The 19,982-nt window shown below is 41.6% G+C and overlaps 1 protein-coding gene across 1 annotated transcript in view; it reads left to right on the forward strand.

The window, feature by feature from the left end:
- Window positions 1-1,454: 1,454 nt before the first annotated feature.
- The window catches only part of LOC140203413 (uncharacterized), a 103,807-nt gene continuing 85,279 nt past the window's right edge, over window positions 1,455-19,982 (forward strand). The window contains exon 1 of the mRNA XM_072269477.1: window positions 1,455-1,542. The gene's annotated coding sequence lies outside the window, so the exon portion shown is untranslated. The remainder of the gene's footprint in view (window positions 1,543-19,982) is intronic.

Genomic DNA, 19,982 nt, shown 5'->3' on the forward strand with positions numbered 1-19,982 from the left:
AGCACACCGCTGCATAGAAGATTGCACTGGCTATAACAGACTGGTAGAACATGTGAAGGAGAGGCCTGCACACTCCAAAGGACCTCAGTCTCCTCAGGAAGTAGAGTCAACTCTGGCCCTTCTTATACACAGCTGCTGTGTTGTGCTGCACTCAAGTCTGTCGCCCAGGTGCACCCCAGGTACTTGCAGGCTCTCACCACATCCATGCCCTCACTATCGATAGTAACAGGGAGCAGTGCAAGCTTGGTCTTCCCAAAGTCCACCACCATCTCCCTTGTCTTATTGATGTCGAGCTGCAGGTGATTCAGCTTGCACCATTTGACATAGTCCTCCACCAGGGCCCAGTATTCATCCTCCTGTCCTCCCTTTATACACCCAACTATCGCTGAGTCATCAGAGAATTTCCGCAGATGGCATGACTCAGTGTTGTATCTAAAGTCCGATGTATACAGTGTAAACAGGAAGGGAGCCAGTACAGTCCCCTGTTGCTGCTTGTAACCATGTCTGACACACAGTACTGAAGCCGCACAAGCTGTGGTCTGCTAGTCAGGTAGTTCATTATCCAGGATACAATGGAAATGCCAACCTGCGTTGACTGGAGCTTTTCCCTCAGCAATGAGGGCTGTATGCTATTGAAGGCACTTGAGAAATCAAAAAACGTGTTCATCAGGTAGATGATAGCATCATCAACTCCAGTGTGCTCCTGGCAGGCAAACTGCAGGGGATTGAGGCCAGATCTGACCAGGAGTTGGAGGTGAGCCAGGACCAGCCTCTCTAGGGTCTTCATGATCTGTGAGGTTAGGGCCACTGGATGGTAGTCATTCAAGACTTTTGCTTGGCCCTCCTTGGGTACTGGGACCACATGATGTTTTCCATGCAGTTGGGACCCTTTCTAGGCTGAGATTCCGATTGAAAGTGCGCTGGAGAGCTCCACACATCTGCTCAGCACACTCCTTCAGGACCTTGGGGTTCACACTATCCGGTCCCAATGCTTTGCTGTGTCTGAGTTTCCCCAGAGCCTTCTTACCTGCTCTTTGGAAGTGAGTCCATGATGACTGGGGAGTTGGTGGAAGGTGGGAGCTGGGGGAAGTGAAAATCGGGATAATAGCAGTTGGTATTTGGAGGTGTGAATGGTAGGTGCAGGGCAACACAAAAATAAGCTGTTAATTTTTGGGTAAAGATGTAGGAGATACAGAAAAAAATAGTTCTTAAACAACTGTGACGACACTAGTAATAAAGGGATAATTGAATGACCAGCTTCTGTCTGAATGCTGCAGCCCAGTTGTTATTTGAAATCTGTGGGTTTGAAATCTGCTTTGGTTAGGCAGCTTGATTAGTGGAAGCACAGTCAAATTCCATCGCAATGGACCGCCCCCAAATCCTTACATAGACAAAACTAGTTTCACATAACAACTTTGCCTAGTTGACACTCATACACTGACAGAACACAGCAGTCAGGCTGATGATTATGGTTTGTTCACTTCAGGACTAGTTTCTGCAAATTCTCAAGATACCAGGGATTAGAACTTTACAAGTTTTCTGGTAAGTTTTAGCAATCCATTTTTACTTTATAGAATATGCTAACAGTGTCTAGTAAAACTATTCCTAACCAAAAATCTTAATCTTAGATTTGTTGGATTCTGTCCTGCTGAAAACCATGATTTATAATCCTATTCTGCACTCGTTGTTATATTTATATCATGAGACAACCTTTTTGAATGTGTTTGCTAGTCCCCATGACATAACTAAGAGAGTCAGCCTGTTACTTCTTAATAAGAGTGCAAGATCAAAATACATTATAATACTTTGTAATTACTTTGAAAGTATGCCAAATAAACCTGACTAAGAAAAGAAGGGGAGTAACTAACAACTAGAAAAAACTGTCTGATCAAGACAGTTGTAAAGAGGAGATCATGCAACTGCATTTCTGAAGGGCAAGAACTTCAGGCATTTACCAAACGGTTTTGATTACCATGCTGCCTACGTATCACACAAGGTCAGAATTATCAAACAGTGGAAACGCTGCCTTTAAAATTTTATTCAGTCGTACAAAGAAAATTTAAGCTGTATATCCCTTTCTTGAAAATTCTGAAATAAAATTAAAAATTAATATTTCTGTGGCTAAAATTATTGAAGAGAGAAAATCAAAACAGCAATGCTGATCAATTCCAAAATGATCCAAATTACATTGTATGTCATTCAACAAGTAAAATTATAACAAGATCAGAGAAGAAGCAACAGATGGACTACCCTTATATTTGGATTTATTAAGTTAATTGTAAAATTCAGACATTGGGACACTTAGGACCTAATAGGAATAAAGCAATGTTAGACAGACTAAATCCTGGAAATAAGAATTTCAAGTGGTTAACTGGCAACACATACAAAATGCTGAGGGAACACAGCGGCCAGGCAGCATCTATGGAAAAGAGTACACCTGACGTTTTGGGCCAAGACCCTTCAGAAGGACTTGTCTCTTTTCCATAGATGCTGCCTGGCCTGCTGAATTCCTCCAGAATTTTGTGTGTGTTGCTTAGATTTCCAGTAGCTGCAGATTTTCTCATTTGTGATCAATTAACTGGCAAGCTAGAGTAAAGGTCATCTGTCCATTGACCAAATAAATTGCTTGTATTTTGTATACTACTTCAAATAATTTTCCAGTAAGTACTTTCCACAGTGTATACATAATATTAATAAAATATATTGCCTAGAAGCTAAACTTCATGCTTATTTGATATGCTAAGTGAGTTCTGCATTTAATGCTAATTGCCCGCTCAAGGGCCAGCCCTAAAAGAAATTGGGAAAAAGTAACATAAAAATTTTGATAGAGTAATTTTCATTCTCATGACTACAGTAAGTTTCAGCCACACCCAGTGGTAGCTGCTGTAACTTTGTGCTTGAAAGGTGGGGAAGTGTGTCACTGCCTTAAAAACTCTCTCCACCAATACAGTAATGAATCGGAATCAATCAGAATCATGTTTATTATCACTGTCTTCTATGACATGAATTTTTTTGTTTTGTGGCAGTATTACTATGCAAAATCATAAAATTACTATAAATTACAAAGACAAAAGAAATAGTGCAGTGGAAAAAATGGAATAATGAGGAAGTATTCATGTTCATTCAGAAATCTGATGGCAGAGGGGAAGAAGCTGTTCTGAAAAGCTGTGTGTGGGTCTTCAGGCTCCAATCCCCCTTCAATGACGATAGTAATGAGAAAAGTGCATGTGTCCCAGATGGTGAGAGTCATAGTAACACTCACAACATGCTGGAGGAACTCAGCAGGTCGGGCAGCATCCGTGGAAAAGATCGTTTCGGGACGGAACCCTTTGTCAGGACTGTAGGGGGAAGGGGCAGAGGCCCTATAAAGGAGGTGGGGGGAGGGTGGGAAGGAGAAGGCTGGTAGGTTCCAGGTGAAAAACCAGTAAGGGGAAAGATAAAGGGGTGGGGGAGGGGAAGCAGGGAGGTGATAGGCAGGAAAGGTGAAGAAAGAATAGGGGAAAACACAATGGGTAGTAGAAGTAGGCGGAACCAAGAGGGAGGTGATAGGCAGCTGGGGGAGGGGGCAGAGTGACATAGGGATAGGGGAAGGGAGAGGGAGGGAATTACCGGAAGTTGGAGAATTCTATGTTCATACCAAGGGGCTGGAGACTACCTAGACGGTATATGAGGTGTTGCTCCTCCAACCTGAGTTTAGCCTCATCATGGCAGTAGAGGAGGCCATGTATGGACATATCTGAATGGGAGTGGGAAGCAGAGTTGAAGTGGGTGGCTACTGGGAGATCCTGTCTGTTTTGGCGGACGGAGCGGAGGTGCTCGACGAAGCGGTCCCCCAATCTGTGTCGGGTTTCACCGATGTAGAGGAGGCCGCACCGGGAGCACCGGATGCAATAGATGACACCAACAGACTCACAAGTGAAGTGTTGCCTTACTTGGAAGCACTGTTTGGGGCCCTGAATGGTGGCAAGAGAGGAGGTGTAGGGACAGGTGTAGCACTTGAGCTTACAGGGATAAGTGCCAGGTGGGAGATCCGTGGGGAGGGACGTGTGGATCAGGGAGTCGTGGAGGGACCGATCCCTGCGAAAGGCGGAGAGGGGTGGAGAGGGCAAGATGTGCTTAGTGGTGGGGTCCTGTTGAAGGTGGCGGAAGTTGCGGAGGATAATGTGTTGGATCCGGAGGCTAGTGGAGTGGTAGGTGAGGACAAGGGGAACTCTGTCCCTGTTGTGGTGGCGGGAGGATGGGGTGAGAGCCGAAGTGCGGGAAATGGAGGAGATGCGGGTGAGGTGACTCCCTGGTCCACACGTCCCTCCCCACGGATCTCCCACCCAGCACTTATCCCTGTAAGCGCAAGTGCTACACCTGTCCCTACACCTCCTCCCTTGCCACCATTCAGGGCCCCAAACAGTACTTACAAGTGAGGCAACACTTCATTTGTGAGTCTGTTGGGGTCACCTATTGCATCTGGTGCTCCCGGTGCGGCCTCCTCTACATCGGTGAAACCCAACGCAGATTGGGGGACCACTTCGTCGAGCACCTCCGCTCCGTCCACCAAAACAGACAGGATCTCCCAGTAGCCACCCACTTCAACTCTGCTTCCCACTCCCATTCAGATATGTCCATACATGGCCTCCTCTACTGCCATGATGAGGCTAAACTCAGGTTGGAGGAGCAACACTTCATATACCGTATAGGTAGTCTCCAGCCCCTTGGTATGAACATAGAATTCTCCAACTTCCAGTAATTCCCTCCATCTCCCTTCCCCTATCCCTATGTCACTCTTCCCCCTCCCCCAGCTGCCTATCACCTCCCTCATGGTTCCGCCTCCTTCTACTACCCATTGTGTTTTCCCCTATTCTTTCTTCACCTTTCCTGCCTATCCCCTCCCTGCTTCCCTTCCCCACCCTTTTATTTTTCCCCTTACTGGTTTTTCACCTGGAACCTACCAGCCCTCTCCTTCCCACCCTCCCCCCACCTTCTTCATAGGGCCTCTGCCCCTTCCCTCTTCAGTCCTGACAAAGGGTTCCGGCCTGAAACGTCGACCCATCGTTTCCACGGATGCTGCCTGACCTGCTGAGTTCCTCCAGCGTGTTGTGAGTGTTGCTTTGACCCCAGCATCTGCAGAGTATTTTGTGAGAGTCATAGTGATGGTTGCTACCTTCTTGAAGCACTACCTCTTGAAGTGGTGGGGAAGGTTGTTCCTTTGATGCATCCACAATTTTCTACAGCCAGTTATGATTCTGTGTATTGGAGTCTCCAGTCATGGAACCAGTCAAATGCTCTTCACCATATATTTATAGAAATTTAGAGGTCCTTGGTGGCATACCAAAACTCCTCAAACTCCTGACAAAGTTGAGCGGCTGGGATGCCTTTTTCATGATTGTGCCCAAGAAGATCCTTTGAGATGTTTATTGCCAGGAACTTAAAGCTGCTCACCCTTTTCATCACTGAACCCTCAACGGGGAATAATGCATGTCCTTCTGACTTCCTCTTCCTGAAGTGTACAGTCAGTTCCTCGGTCTTGCTGAGGAAGGTTGTTGTTGTGACACAATGAACCAACCTATCTCACTCCATTACACCTTCTTGTCCCCATCTGAGATCTTACCAACAACAGTGGAGTCATCTGCAAATTTAGAGATTGCTTTGGAGCTGTGTTTAGCCACAGAATCATGAACAGCACAGTGGGCTAAGCATGCATTCTTGAGGTGCATCTGTGTTGATTGTCAGCAAGGAAGAGGTCTGTGCGTATGGTTGAATAATGATAAACTTGAACTCTATATTCTAAAAGGCAGAATGATGCAACTGTGGCTGATGAGGGAAGTCAAAGCCAACATAAAAGCAAAATAGAGGGCATAGAATAGAGAAAAAAAATTAGTGGGAAGTTAGAGTATTGTAAAGCTTTTAAACACCAACAGAAGGCAAATAAAAAAGTCAAAAAGAAGGAAAAGATGAAATATGAAGGGAAGCTAGCTAATAATATCAAGAAGAATACAAAAGTTTTTCAGATTTACAAAGAGTAAAAGAGAGGTGAGAGTAAATATCAAACTGCCGGAAAATGATGCTCGAGAGGTAGCAATAGGGGACAAAGAAATGGTGGATGAACTGAATAAGTATTTTGCATCAGTCCTCGCTGTGGAAGACACTAACAGTATGCTGGAAGTTCGAGAGCGTCAGGAGGCAGAAGTGAGCGCTATTGCTATGACAAGGGAGAAGGTAGTTGGAAAGCTGAAAGGTTTGAAGGTCAGATAGACAACACCCTAGGAGATCTGGAAGAGGTAGTTGAAGATATCATAGAGGCATTAGTAATGATCTTTCATGAATCACTAGATTCAGGTGTAGTGCCGGGGGACCGGAAAACTGCAAATGTCACTTCACTCTTCAAGAAGGGAGGAAGGCAGATGAAAGGAAATAATAGGCCTGTTAACCTGACATTTTGGGGTACTTGGAGGCACATGATAAAATAGGCCAAAGTCAGCATGGTTTCTTTAAGGGGAAATCTTGCCTGACAAATCTGTTGGAATTCTTTGAGGAAATATCAAGCAGGATAGACAAAGGAGAATCAGAGGATGTTATGTACTTTTCTGATTGTCTGCTGGCGACAAGTCGTGCTTCACAGGAGTCAGTGTTGAGCCTGTTTCTTTTTATGTTATATATCAATGATTTGGATGACAGAATTGCTGGCTTTGTGGCCAAGTTTGAGGATGTTATGAAGATAGGTGGTGGGGTGGGTAGTGTTGAGGAAGCAGGAAGGTTGCAGAAGGACTTAGAGAGACTAGGAGAATGGGCAAAGTGGCAAATGGAATACAGTGTTGGGAAGTGTATGGATATGTACTTTGGTAGATGGAATAAAGGCTATTTTCTAAATGGGGAGAAAATTCAGAAAATCAGTGGTGCAAAGGGACTTGGGAGTCCTCATGCAGTATTCCCTAAAGGTTAACCTGTGGGTTGAGTCGGTGGTAAGGAAGGCAAATGCAATGTTAGCATTCATTTCGAGAGGCCTGGAATAGTATGAGCAGTTTTGGGCCCCTTATCTAAGAAAGCATGCACTGGCATTGGAGGAGGTTCACGAGTATGACTCTGGGAATGAAAAGCGTTAATGTATAAGAAGTGTTTGATGGCTCTGGGCCTGTACTCACTAGAGTTCAGAAGAATGAGGGGGGGATCTAATTGAAACTTATTGAATATTGAATGGCCTAGATAGAGTGGATGTGGAGAGAATGTTTCCTGTAGCTGGGGAGTCTGAGACTAGAGGGCACAGCCTCAGAATACGAGGATGTCAATTTAGAACAGCGATGTGGAAGAATTTCTTCAGCCAGAAACTGGTGAATCTGTAGAATTCATTACCACAGATGGCTGCAGCAGACAAGTCATTGGGTGTATTTAAAGGGGGTTGATAGGCTCTTGATTAGTAAGGGCATCAATAGTTACAGGGAGAAGGCAGAAGAATGGGATTGAGAGGGATATATCGGTCTTGATGGAATGGCAGAGCAGACTCAATGGGCTGAATGGCCTAATTTGCTCCTATGCCTCATGGTCTTTTGGAAAGCATCGATCGCGTCAAATCAAATCAGAGAGGATTGCCCTGGGTAGCCTGCAAGTGTTGTCACACTTCTGATGCCAATATCATATATCGACAACTTACTCACTAACAGTATATCCTTTGGAATATGGGAGGGAGGCAGAGCACTGGGAGGAAACACACGTAGTCGAACAAACAAACTCTTTACAGGCAGTGGTGGGAATCGAACCCTGATCTTACGTCAGGGTTCTGTAAACCCTGGCACTAACTGCTATACTACAGTCCTGCCCTAAAACCTCATGTCCAATATGAAGCTCAAACCCATGACCCTGCCATTAAGGATCTCATGCTCTACTGATGGGGTAGCTGGGATCTGAGCTGAGCTAGTATTTACTCAATACATATTGAATACTAAAGTACAATATTCATTTCTGGGCAGTTGCATTCATTAGAAATGAGAACATAAAAAATAGGAGCAGGAGTGGGCCATCCAGCCTGTTGGGCCAGCTCCGCCACCAACAGTAAAACTTGGGGCCAAGCCAGGTTATTTTGTTTCCCAATCCCTGTTTCATTAAGTAGTATCAACTTATAAATTTGGTCAATTTGCATGACTTTACATTTCTGCCTCTCCATTGTCAGAAAGTTTATCCAACACCAATTCCAAATGAGCCATTTACTAATTCCAAGTACCTCCCTAGTTCACATCTCAGTTTGAACCAGACAGTTCACAACCTCTGACCCCTGGCTGAGTTTCCAAACCAAACGAATATTCTCTACATTGTAGAGAGCTATAATTTCTTCCCTATAACATTCTGTTAATTTTCCATTCATGTTATAAAACATGCTTTTGCTAGCTTGAGAAAATACTATTCCAGTGTTCTCCTGACATGCTTTCCACCTCCTAAGCCTTCTAATCTGTAACTTGATTGCCTGTATTCTAACCTCTACCAAATCCCTCTTACCTCTGTCACAGCCAATTACACTGGTTGTCATTCTCATATTCAAATAATTTATGGTCTCTCACTAGTTCTATATTTGTAACATTCTCCTGAGCTCCAAGAAGCCTGATTTCCTGCAACCCTTGCTGCAAGTACATACCTACTATAATTGTCTTAAGCCAGATAGGTCCTAATTTCTGTAAATCTGCCTTTCATCTTTCATCTCAAAACATACCTTAAAATTGTTCTTTCTGCCTAGCTTTTAGTCACCCAATCCAACCTTTTTCAGCTTTGTTTGATTACATCTCTATTTTACTGCATAAAAGGTGCATTACAAATATGTATTTTTGCTGTACTTACACTGCCATGTTTTAGAGAATCAAATGCATATGCTATGTATGTAAAGAAAATATTTAAAAGATAAGTTTTATTTGTCACATGTACATTGAAACATCTAAACATACAGTGAGATCTGTCATCTGTAACAAATCAAATCAACAAGGACTGCGCTAGGCAGCCCACAACTGTCACCACATTTCCGGCGTCAACGTCGCATACTCACAACTTCCTAAATCTGACAGTACATCTTTGGAATGTGGGAGGAAATCTAAGCACCCGGTCACAGGAAGAACATGCAAACTCCCTACAGACAGTGGCAGGAATCAAACCCCAGTCGGTAATCATTTGAATCAATCCTTGTTCAAGGTACTTAACTCTGAGCTTACTTGTGCTTTGTTAAATGCAAGGTCTCAGGCACCGTTTGAATAATACACAGAAACAAATATTACATGATTGCACAAACTGCACATTAAAAAGATAAATGAATAGCTCACTTGTGCAGCTAATTTTTCCTACAAGTGGAATCAGACGAGAAAGTTTCCTCAGCTAAATATGCCCACATTGATTAAGCATTGTAGTATCAATTGGTTCCCTATTCCAAACCAACTGATAAAAATAGCCATTTAAAGCCATTTTTTCTGAGTATAATCTGGTGGACAATGAGTTAAAGACATTTTAATTTATAATGATGTGTATTAGGTGAATTAGGTTCATAGTATAAATTATCTTATGAATTAAGGGCAAAGTTCAGTTTAAAATCTGATCTCTATTTTGTTTCTTTGAATTAAAAAGATGAACTCAATCTAAGTGTATGAATATATATTTTTAGTCATGCCTACGCACCAGCGTATAGTGAATTCAACCATGTTACAGAAAGTTAAGATTTATAATTGAGGAAGCAATGAATGCTTCAGAGTATTTTTCATTTGCAATATTTTGTTATACATCACATGGAACCAGGAGCCAAAATAGAATTTCAGCATTGACCCCTTTACATTGTTTGTCTGACTGTTGAATCTTGAAGGTCACTTCATTCTTCTTGAAATATATGGCATTGATTTTAGTTTTGATAAAAAAAATATATTCTTTCTTTGATGGCTTTTCATAGTAATGAAGCTGTTAATCAGATACATGTATTTAATTAGAATGATATTCTTTAAATCTTCCTCTCATCAATTAATTGTATTACTGTTACTGCTTTTGTTCTGAACTGAAGAATATAATGACAGCATAGAACCACTAGGCTGACATAGAATGAAGATTGTATTGCTCTGAACTGTTTGCTGCTGTTGAAAAACTTGGCAACTCTGTTGGGCAACTATAGGTGTTCAATATTCTTTTGGAATTCCAGCCCACTTCTGTATTTGACAGCTTGAATCCTGCATTTAATATAACCCAGATATAGGAGAAGCACCTAATGTGCAAGTATGGGCTAATAATCCCTTTTATAAGAAAAAAATTAAGCTTCACTTTATTGTTGATTCATGTTATACATCAATGTCATCATAGTAACAACACTTCAAAAACATTTCTTTGGCTCCAAATGTTTTAGGTGTGCTCTGCTGCTGGGAAGGGTGTTTTTTAAAAATCTAATGCAGTGTTGTAGGAATTAACTTGCTCTTCATTTTACTGTAAGGAGAATTTATCAGCAAAGTAGCATATTTCAGAATCATAGAAGCAAAGTTTGAACATAAAGTCTGCATCACGGATTTTTTAAAATTAAGGAAACTGAGCCTGTATAAATTACAATGAATCAAGTTCCTAATGAAGTGAGAACATAAGAAATAAGGAGTAGTGAATAATCTTCAAACCATACCTTATTGTATTGATAACACCCACAGATATTCCACAATCCATACTAATTCAAAGTTCAAAGAACATTTATTATCAAAGTATGTACAGAATACTTTATGCAACCTTGAGGTTAAAAGGCAGTCACAAAACAAAGAAACCCAATAGAACACATTAAAACAAAAGAAGACCGTCACACACCCAATGTGCAGAGAAAACAAAACAAATCGTGCAAACAATAAAAGTAAGCAAATAACATTCAGAACTGAAGTTCATGAAGCCAAGCATCACTACATCCAATTCAGAAGTCCATTAGCTGCATGTCACAGCCTCTGTTCAGCGCAGTGATGGGTAAACCTCATGGAGCATTGAGCTGACCTGGCCCGTGCCTTGCCTGAACTCTGACACCCTGACCCCCTGACCACTTCAATCTGGCTTGCTGGTTAAATCATCCAAACCTCATGTCATTCCTTGCTCTCAGACCTGGGCCCTGCTTCTTTGATATGCTCTTGAACCCAGGCCGTCTCTTTGATATGCTCTCGGGTCTGGGTGCTGCTGCCTCGATTCAGTCCATACCTGATCTTTCCAGTTCAGCTCAGCACTTAATTTGATCAAACCTCAGGCCTTTGCTCACTCACAGGCCCAGATTCTGTCTCGACTCTGCCTTGCCTCGTTCCTGCTCCAGCAACGGCCATACATCAGTTCATTCCCTGCTCTCCAGTCCAGACTAGTTGTAACCGTCCCGCTCCTCCGAGATTTCAGTTCACGTCACAAAAATGCCATGTCATACTGGCGGTTCAAAAGCTCAATTCCACCAGGGAAGTTATAAGCTATTGTTTGCAGTGATCATTTACCAGAAACAGTGTGATTAATAAAGTATTTAGATAACATAGACAAAATGCTGAGGATCTCAGCAGGCCAGGCAGCATTATAGAAAAAAATACAGCCGAGAAGTTGATAGTACTTTTTTCCCCATAGATGCTGCCTGACCTGCTGAGTTCCTCCAGCACTTCGTGTGCGTTGCTTGGATTTCCAGTATCTTCAGATTTTCTCTTGTTTGTGAAAGTATTTAGATGTTTTCTTTGTTTTATTGGCCGCCAGCAAGCAGTCGCTGAGATTCATCTGCGCCACATAGGTATTGGATTTTTTTTTAAGAAGTGATCACAAATTCAGTGGCCCAATTTCAATCCTGACCTCTGATGCTGACTGTGTGGAGTCCTGTGACAATATGAGTTTCCTCTTGGTGCTCTGGTTTCATCCCACATTTCAAAAACATTTAGTTTGCAATTGTAAATTGCTCCTAATGAGTATGTGAATGGTAAAATCTGTTAATGGGAATGTGATGAGAAAAAAATAAATTAATATACATTTGCGCTTAATGATTTGAGCCAAAGACCCCATTTCTGTGCTGCACACCTCTGACTCTTAACAACTTAAATTCTGAAGGCCAAGGCATATTTGGAAAACTGCCGCAGTACCTCTCACCTAGTGCCAATAATCATATGTGTACAATGATTGGCTTTTTATATTACCACAAAACTTGCTATGTATTACTACAACACAAAATTAAAAGCATAAAATTTAATTAATACATATCATTCAAATATTTGTTCCAATTGCATGATCACTCTTAAATCAAAGGTTCATTTTATTATCAAAGTACACAACGCTGAAATTCTTCTTCTCTAGATAGCCACGATACGGAGTGAAAGGAGAAATCATCAAACCTCGGAATCCACTCACTCACAGCACACAAAACAAATAAACACGAAACAGGCACATCAACCCCACATCCCTCCTCCCACACAAAAATAAATGAACAAAATGGAACAGGCACTTCAACACCCTCAAATCCCTCCTCCTGCACAAAAACGAACAAAAATGGAACAGGAACATTGACCCCCAAATCCTTCCTCCGACACAAAAAAAATGAATGAAATGGAACAGGCATGGTAGTTATTCTGCAATTTAAATAGCTTTGAAGTTTGTTTTATCAATTGTTTTCTGATATTCCAATTTTACAGACACTGGTGACCAGTTTAAGAACAGATTTGCTTTCCATGTATGCTGCATCCTTTGCAACATCTTAGCAGCAATGAAGAGTACAAAATTATTCTGCAGGGTCTCAGACTGAAATGTGAACTATCTCTTGCTTCCACCTCTGCTGTTTGATACACTGAGTTTTTCCATTAATTTATTGACACAAGAAATTCTGCAGATGCTGGAAATCCTGAGCAACCCACACACAGAATGCTGGAGGAACTCAGCAAGTGAGGCAGCATCTAAGGAGATAAACAAACAGCCAATGTTTTGGGGCAAGGTCCTTCATCAAGACTGGAAAATGAGAGGGCAGAAGACAGAATTAAAAAATGGAGAGAGGGGAGCAGTGCAAGCTGGCAGGTGGCAGGTGGGACCAAGTGAGAGGGAAGGTAGGTGGGTGGGTGTGGGTTGCAACAAGCTGGGAAGTGATAGGTGGAAGAGGTAATGGGTTAATAGGCAAGGATGGAGGACTCTATAATAAAGGCAGGAGGTGGGGAACCAGAAGGAGTGATGGGCAGGGAAGATGGGATGAGAGGGGAATGGAAAAAGAGAGAAGAAGAGGATGGGGATAAAAGAGAGGAGAGTGGTTACTGGAAGTTAGAGAAATTGATGTTCATGACGTCAGGTTGGAGGCTACCCAGACAGAATATGAAGTGTTGCTCCTGCATTCTGAGTTCGGGTGCTTCTCCAGAAGTTTGTATTTTGTACAAATTATTATCTCTGTTTAAACATTTCTTCATTACCTATTTTTAAGGGCACCATCAGTCTAAAAAAATGCTTTCATAGTTAATTAACTATGTTTTCATAGCTAATTAACTATGTTAATTCTGGGTTTGTAGAACACCCAGATAAAATGTTTCTTTTTCCACAGATGTTGGCTAACCAGCTGTGTGTTTATTTCATATGGGCATTTTTTTTGTTTCTGTTTTAGATTTTAGCTATTTTTATTTATTAATATCCACTTTGGTGATTATGTGCATGTGACATGATAAAGTGTGATTTGATGTGATCAATATCCAGTTTTTGTTTTAATCATAAAATTATGATTAAAATTACTAAGAACTGAATACTGACATCTAAATGGGCTTGATCACGCTGCATCTGGTCTGCAGGCCAGGCTTGCTATGTGCAATGCCTGTCCGCTCACATTTTTTGGATGTGGAAGGCTGAAAGAATTGACCCAGTGGATCCAAGAAGATTCTTGCAGTGAAGAATAGGGTGCAAGGGATGTGAGTAGATTTGGAGCATCAATCCCGAGGCTCTACCCTCAAAACAGCTTGGACAGCTTTCTGCTGTAAAAAGGATTAAAAGGTATCTTTGATCATGGAAAGCATTTAAAAGATTATTCAAATGGACTGCAATAATTAAAAATAAAACAATTAAAACCAGAGTAATTAAAGATAACAAAATAAAACAAATAACTAAAGAGAGTAAAATAAAAAAATAAACCTACTATTTCCCACAGAGTTGGCAGAAGAAATCTCCAAACTATTTTGCTAATGTGCTGGCTTCCACCCTGTGACTCACATGGGCTTCTAATTATTTTTAGCTTGGTATGTGCTCGGCTGCCCAATGATAAATCTGTAAGAACAGGATACTTTCCCATGAGTTACTCATTGGTTTTATGCAAGTGGAACGTACGCCTCTAAATTAGAAACTAAGTACAGTACACAACATCAAATTCTTTTAAATATTTAAAAAAGATTTTTCAATAAAGCCATTATTATGTTGATAATGATGCCATTATATTGCTCTGTAGTGATTCACATGATCAGAAATCAAATTTTTGCAGATTCTGATAAACAAGACATATTTTAAAGACTTTTTCTTCACTGCAATATTAAAGCAATGTGGCTGGAAGAGTAGCCAGTTAATGTAATAAAGTGCCACACCATCAATTGACAGCATGAATGCCCTTGCCAGAAGTTCAACAGATTAAGAGTTGATGCCTACTACTCTCCTGATGGTGAAGTTCTGGTCCATGTAGAGTGATTAATGACTGGCAGAGATATTATAATGTTCTTCCGCACAAATGAAAAGGAAAATCTCCAGGATAAACTGATTTACCTTTCCCCTCTCATGAAATGTTGCTTTACAATGACAAACTGAAAGTTTAAGAGCAGATTACTTAACTTGTGTATATTGTTTGCTGTGAAATTTGACCGAAAATAAAGTCACAGAGTCATACAGCACAGAAATGGGGGCTTCAGCCCAACTGGCCTATGTTGAGCAAGGTTTCCATTTAAGTTAGTCTCATTAGCCTGTGCTTGGTCCGCATCCCTCTAAATCTTTCCTATCTGTGTACCTTCTAAATATTGTTAATGCATTTGCCTCAACCACTTCCTCAGAAAGCTCATTCCATATACTGACCACTCTTTGGTTGAAAACAATTCCCCTTCAGCTTCTTATTACATTTCCTCCCTGCCACCTTAAACCTATGCCCACTAGTTCTTGATTTCTCAACTCTTTGAAAAGATAGTGTGCATTTGCCCCATCTATGGCCCTCATAATTTTAATGCATCTCTATAAAATCATCCCTCAGTCACCTTTGCTTCAGTGAAAAAAGAGGCAACTGATTCAACGCCTCTCTGATATTCTTTGAGTCACAGCAGCATCCTCATAAATTTCCTCTGCACTTTTTCCAGCTTAATGGCATCTTTCCTTCAGAGGGTGACAAAAACTAAAAACAATATTCCAAATACAGTCTCACCACTGTCTTATAGCATCTCAACTTCTGCTCTCAGTGCCCTGACTGAAGGTCAGCATGTCGAATGCCTTCTTGACCACCCCGTCTATCTGCATGTTGGAGAAAAAAAATGTATCAATAGAGAAGGTGATGAAAATGGTGATTGTGATGAATAGAAAATTGCCACCTTACCCAATGCTCATTTATTGCTGTAAGTAAATATGCATTTTTCATTAAAACCTATGGAAAAATAACATGTATTTCACAGATGAAATCATGGAGGCATAGGATACTATATCTATTGAGGGACTAACGACAAAGTACTGAAAATACTCAGCAGGCCAAGGATCATCAATGGAGGGAGAAACAGTTCACTTTCCAGCTCAATGATCTTTCATAAGAACTGAGAAAAGTTAGAAATCAAACAAGATGATATTATTTTTGTTTTTTTTTTGTGTTCTGTTATTTTATAAAATAAGAAAGAAGCATGAACAATTCAGGAATTATTATGCTCCCTAGGTTATAATCTCAGCATAACCATATGCATCACCACAAGCACAGAATTTCTTGATGTTTGAAATCTACCAGTGCATTTCAGCATTCAATATTATTCAGTTTCTACAAGTAAAAGCATATAGACGAAATTCAGAGCATATTCAAAATATTTCACATGCATGAACTGTTTAAAAAAAAGGGTTTCAAAGCATGATACATTTTAGGAATGACAAATATATCAAGAAATTCTATGCATAATTTGAGCCTTTCAAATTGTGATGTATTTTATACATAGCATCAATTTTTATTATTTTTATCACTGTACTTCTTAAATTGGACAATCCACATCAGGGGTGTGTGAAAAGAGCTACTTTTAATCAGGGTGGCAATCAAGATTTTGAAGGCAGAGTTTTGGGCAGTTTTTCTGATTTGAGGAGTGACAATCGGTAAGCAGCAGTGTGCAAAAAATGCTACCTTTCAGTCAGGTTCACGTTCAAGATTTAAAAAGCAGAACTCCAAGTCAGTTTTCTCTGAGTTGGACAATCCATGCCAGGGGTGTATGAAAAGAGCTACTTTTAAAATCAGGGCAGTGATCAAGATTTTGAAGGCTGAGTTTCATGGCAGTTTTCCTGAGTTGAGGAGCGACCAATCAGCAAGAGGGGGACGACCTACTTGGGAGGAGCCCGGAGACTGAATCTCTGGCACTGTGGCTTAGAAGAGCAGAGATGAGGTTCTGAGGGCATGATTGAGACACCCTTGTGGTATGTTGCCTCCTTGGTGCCAGAATCAGGAGGTCTCGGATCATATCTATGGCATTCTTAAGGGTGAGGGTGAGCAGCCGGAAGTCTTGGTACGTATTGGCACCAATGACCTAGGTAGACAAGATAAGGAGGTCCTGAAGAAAGATTTTGGGGAGCTAAGCAGAAAGTTGAGAAACAGGACCTCCAGAGAAGTGAGCTCTGGATTGCTGCCTGTGCCATTGGCCAGTGAGGGTAAGAATAGCATGAATTGGCAGGTGAATGCGTGGCTGAGGAACTGGTGCAGGGGGCAGGGGTTCAGATTTATGGATCATTGGGATCTCTTCTGGGGAAGGTATGACTTGTACAAAAGGGATGGATTACACCTGAACTCGAGGGGGTCCAATATCCTTGAGGGCAGGCTGGCTAGAATTGCTTGGATGGGTTTAAACTAATTTGGTAGGGGGAGAGAAACCAGAGTGATAATGCTGAAGATGATGTATTTGGTTTACAAACAGAGCCAATGTGTACTGAGACTCCTAGCAAGAAGACGCTGATGATAGGGCAAAATTGAAGTCAACAGGATGAGCTGCAACATAAAAGGCAGACAAAATCGAAACGGGTGAATAGGGGATTAAAGGTGTTATATCTGAAAGCATGCAGCATACAGAATAAGGTAGATGAACTGGTAGTAGAGTTACAGATTGGCATATATGATGTTGTAGGCATCACTGAATCATGGCTGAAAGAAGATTATAGTTGGGAGATTAATGTCCAAGAATACACATTGCATCAAAAGGATGGATAGGAAGGCAGAGGGTGTGGCGTAACTTGTTGGTAAAAAGTGAAATTATATCATTATAAAGAGGTGACATAGGGTCGGAAGCTGTTGAGTCGTGGATACAGTAAGGAACTGCAGGGGTAAAAAGTCCCTGATGGGAGGTACATACAGATCCCCCCAAACAGTAGTAAGGATGTGGTCTACAAGTTATAATAGAGATAGCAAATACTTGGCAAAAGGGCAATGTTATAAAGGTCATGGGGTATTTCAATATGCAGATAGATTGGAAAAAAATCAGGTTTGTGCTGGATTTCTAGAATGCCTACAAGATGTCTTTTTAGAGCAGCTCATGGTTAAGCCCACTAGTGTATCAGCTATTCTGGTTTGGGTGTTTGTACAATGAACTGAATTTGATTAGAGAGCTTAAGGTAAAAGAACCCTTAGGGAAAAGTGATCATAATATGATCAAATTCACCCTGAAATTTGAGAAAGAGAAGCTAAAGACACCTTGTGAAGGAGGGAGGAGAAGATGGCAGCACGACGCAGCCCGCGCAGCCATTCCAAATTGATATCGTATCTGTGAAGTAGGATGCCGTGCACAATCCTGATTTGATAGAGACAGAAGTGAAGAAGCATGGAGGATCATCTGGAGAAACTTCTGAAATGCCTGCTTCACTGCTGCTGCTACTGTGCGATCAAGAATCTCCGGAGGGAAGGCCCCAAATCCTCGGCCTTGCCTATTGCCTGTTCCGGGGCTGGGGTCAAAGCGCTTGGCGGAGATGGTGCTCGGTGCATCGGTGTCGGGGAGCTGGTCGGAGGCTCAGAGTTTTCGGATGGACTCGGACTTGGACTGTGGTCGGATGCTTCCGGGATGCTGCATCGGCAAGTTTGCGGCGCCGGAGGTTTACCATCTGCATGAGATGATGGGACTTTCAAGGGACTTTCGAGAGACTTTGAGACTGTACCGTGCCCATGGTCTGTTCTTATCAAATTACGGTATTGCTTTGCACTGTTGTAACTATATGTTATAATTATGTGGTTTTGTCAGTTTTTCAGTCTTGGTTTGTCATATGTTCCCGTGATATCATTCTGGGAAAAAATTGTATCATTTCTTAATGCATGCATTACTAAATGACAATAAAAGAGGACTGCGTGTTCTCATAATCTAAAAAAAAAGTAAGATGTATCAGTATTACAGAGGAGTAAAGGGAATTAGAGGGGCACAAGAGAGGAGTTGGCCAGAATTGATTGGAAAAGAACACTGGCAGGAATGATGACAGAGCAGCAATGGCTGGAATTTCTGGAAGCAATTTGGAAGGCACGGGATAGATACATCCCAAAGAGAAAGGCAAGATAACACAACCATGGCTAACAAGGGAAGTCAAAGCCAACATAAAAGCCAAAGAGAGGGCAAATAAGAGAGCAAAAATTAATGGGAAGTTAGAGGATTGGGAAGCTTTTAAAAACCAACAAAAGACTGCTAAAAAAGTCATTAAGGTAAAGATGGAATACGAAAGTAAGCTAGCCAACAATATTAAAGAGGATACCAGAAGTTTCTTCAGATACATAAAGAGTAAAAGTGAGGTAAGAGTGGATATTGAACCACCGGAAAACAATGCTGGAGAGGTAGTAACAGGAGACAAGGAAATGGCGGACAAGATGAATTTTGCATCAGCCTTCATGGTGGAAGACATTAGCAGTATAATGGAAGTTCCAGATGTCAGGGGGCATGAAGTATGTGAAGTTACCATAACTAGAGTGAAGATTCTGGGAAACTGAAAGGTCTGAAGGTAGATGTCACCTGGATAGATGGTGTACACCCCAGGGTTCTGCAAGAGGTGGCTGAAGAGATCATTGAGGCATTAGTAATGATCTTTCAAGAATCACAAGATTCTGGAATGGTTCTGGAAGACTGGAAAATTGCAAACGCCAGACCACTCTTCAAGATGGGTGAGAGGCAGAAGAAAAGAAACTATAGGCCAGTTAGTCTGACTTCAGTGGTTGGGAAGATGTTGGAATCAATTATTAAGGATGTGGTTTCGGGGTACTTGAAGGCACATGATAAAATAGGCCATAGTCAGCATGGTTTCTTCAGGGAAAATCTTTCCTGACAAATCTGTTGGAATTCTTTGAAGAAATAACAAGCAGGACAGACAAAGGAGAATCAGTGGATGTTGTCTACTTGGATTTTCAGAAGGTCTTTGACAAGTTGCCACACATGAGGCTGCTTAACAAGCTACAAGCCCACGGTTTTACAGGAAAGATTCTAGCAAGGATAAAGCAGTGGCTGATTGGCAGGAGGTCAACAGTGGGAGTAAAAGGAGCCTTTTCTGGCTGGCTGCCAGTGACTAGTGGTACTCCACAGGGGCCTGTGTTAGGACTGATCTTTTTAATGCTATGTGTCAATAATTTGGATGACAGAATTGATGGCAGATGATACGAAGATAGGTGGAGGGGCAGGTAGTTTTGAGGAAATAGGATGCTACATAAGGACTTAGACAGATCAGTTGAATTGGCAAATAAGTGGCAGATGGGATACAGTGTTGGGAAGTGTATGGTCATACACTTTGGAAGAAGAAATGAAAGGGTTAACTAAATGGAGAGAAAAAACGCACAAAAAAATCGAGGTGCAAAGGGATTTGGGAGTCCTTGTGCAGTA

The sequence above is a fragment of the Mobula birostris genome, chromosome 1 (genome assembly GCF_030028105.1).
Source record: "Mobula birostris isolate sMobBir1 chromosome 1, sMobBir1.hap1, whole genome shotgun sequence".
In the NCBI taxonomy this organism is placed as follows: Eukaryota; Metazoa; Chordata; class Chondrichthyes; order Myliobatiformes; family Myliobatidae; genus Mobula; species Mobula birostris.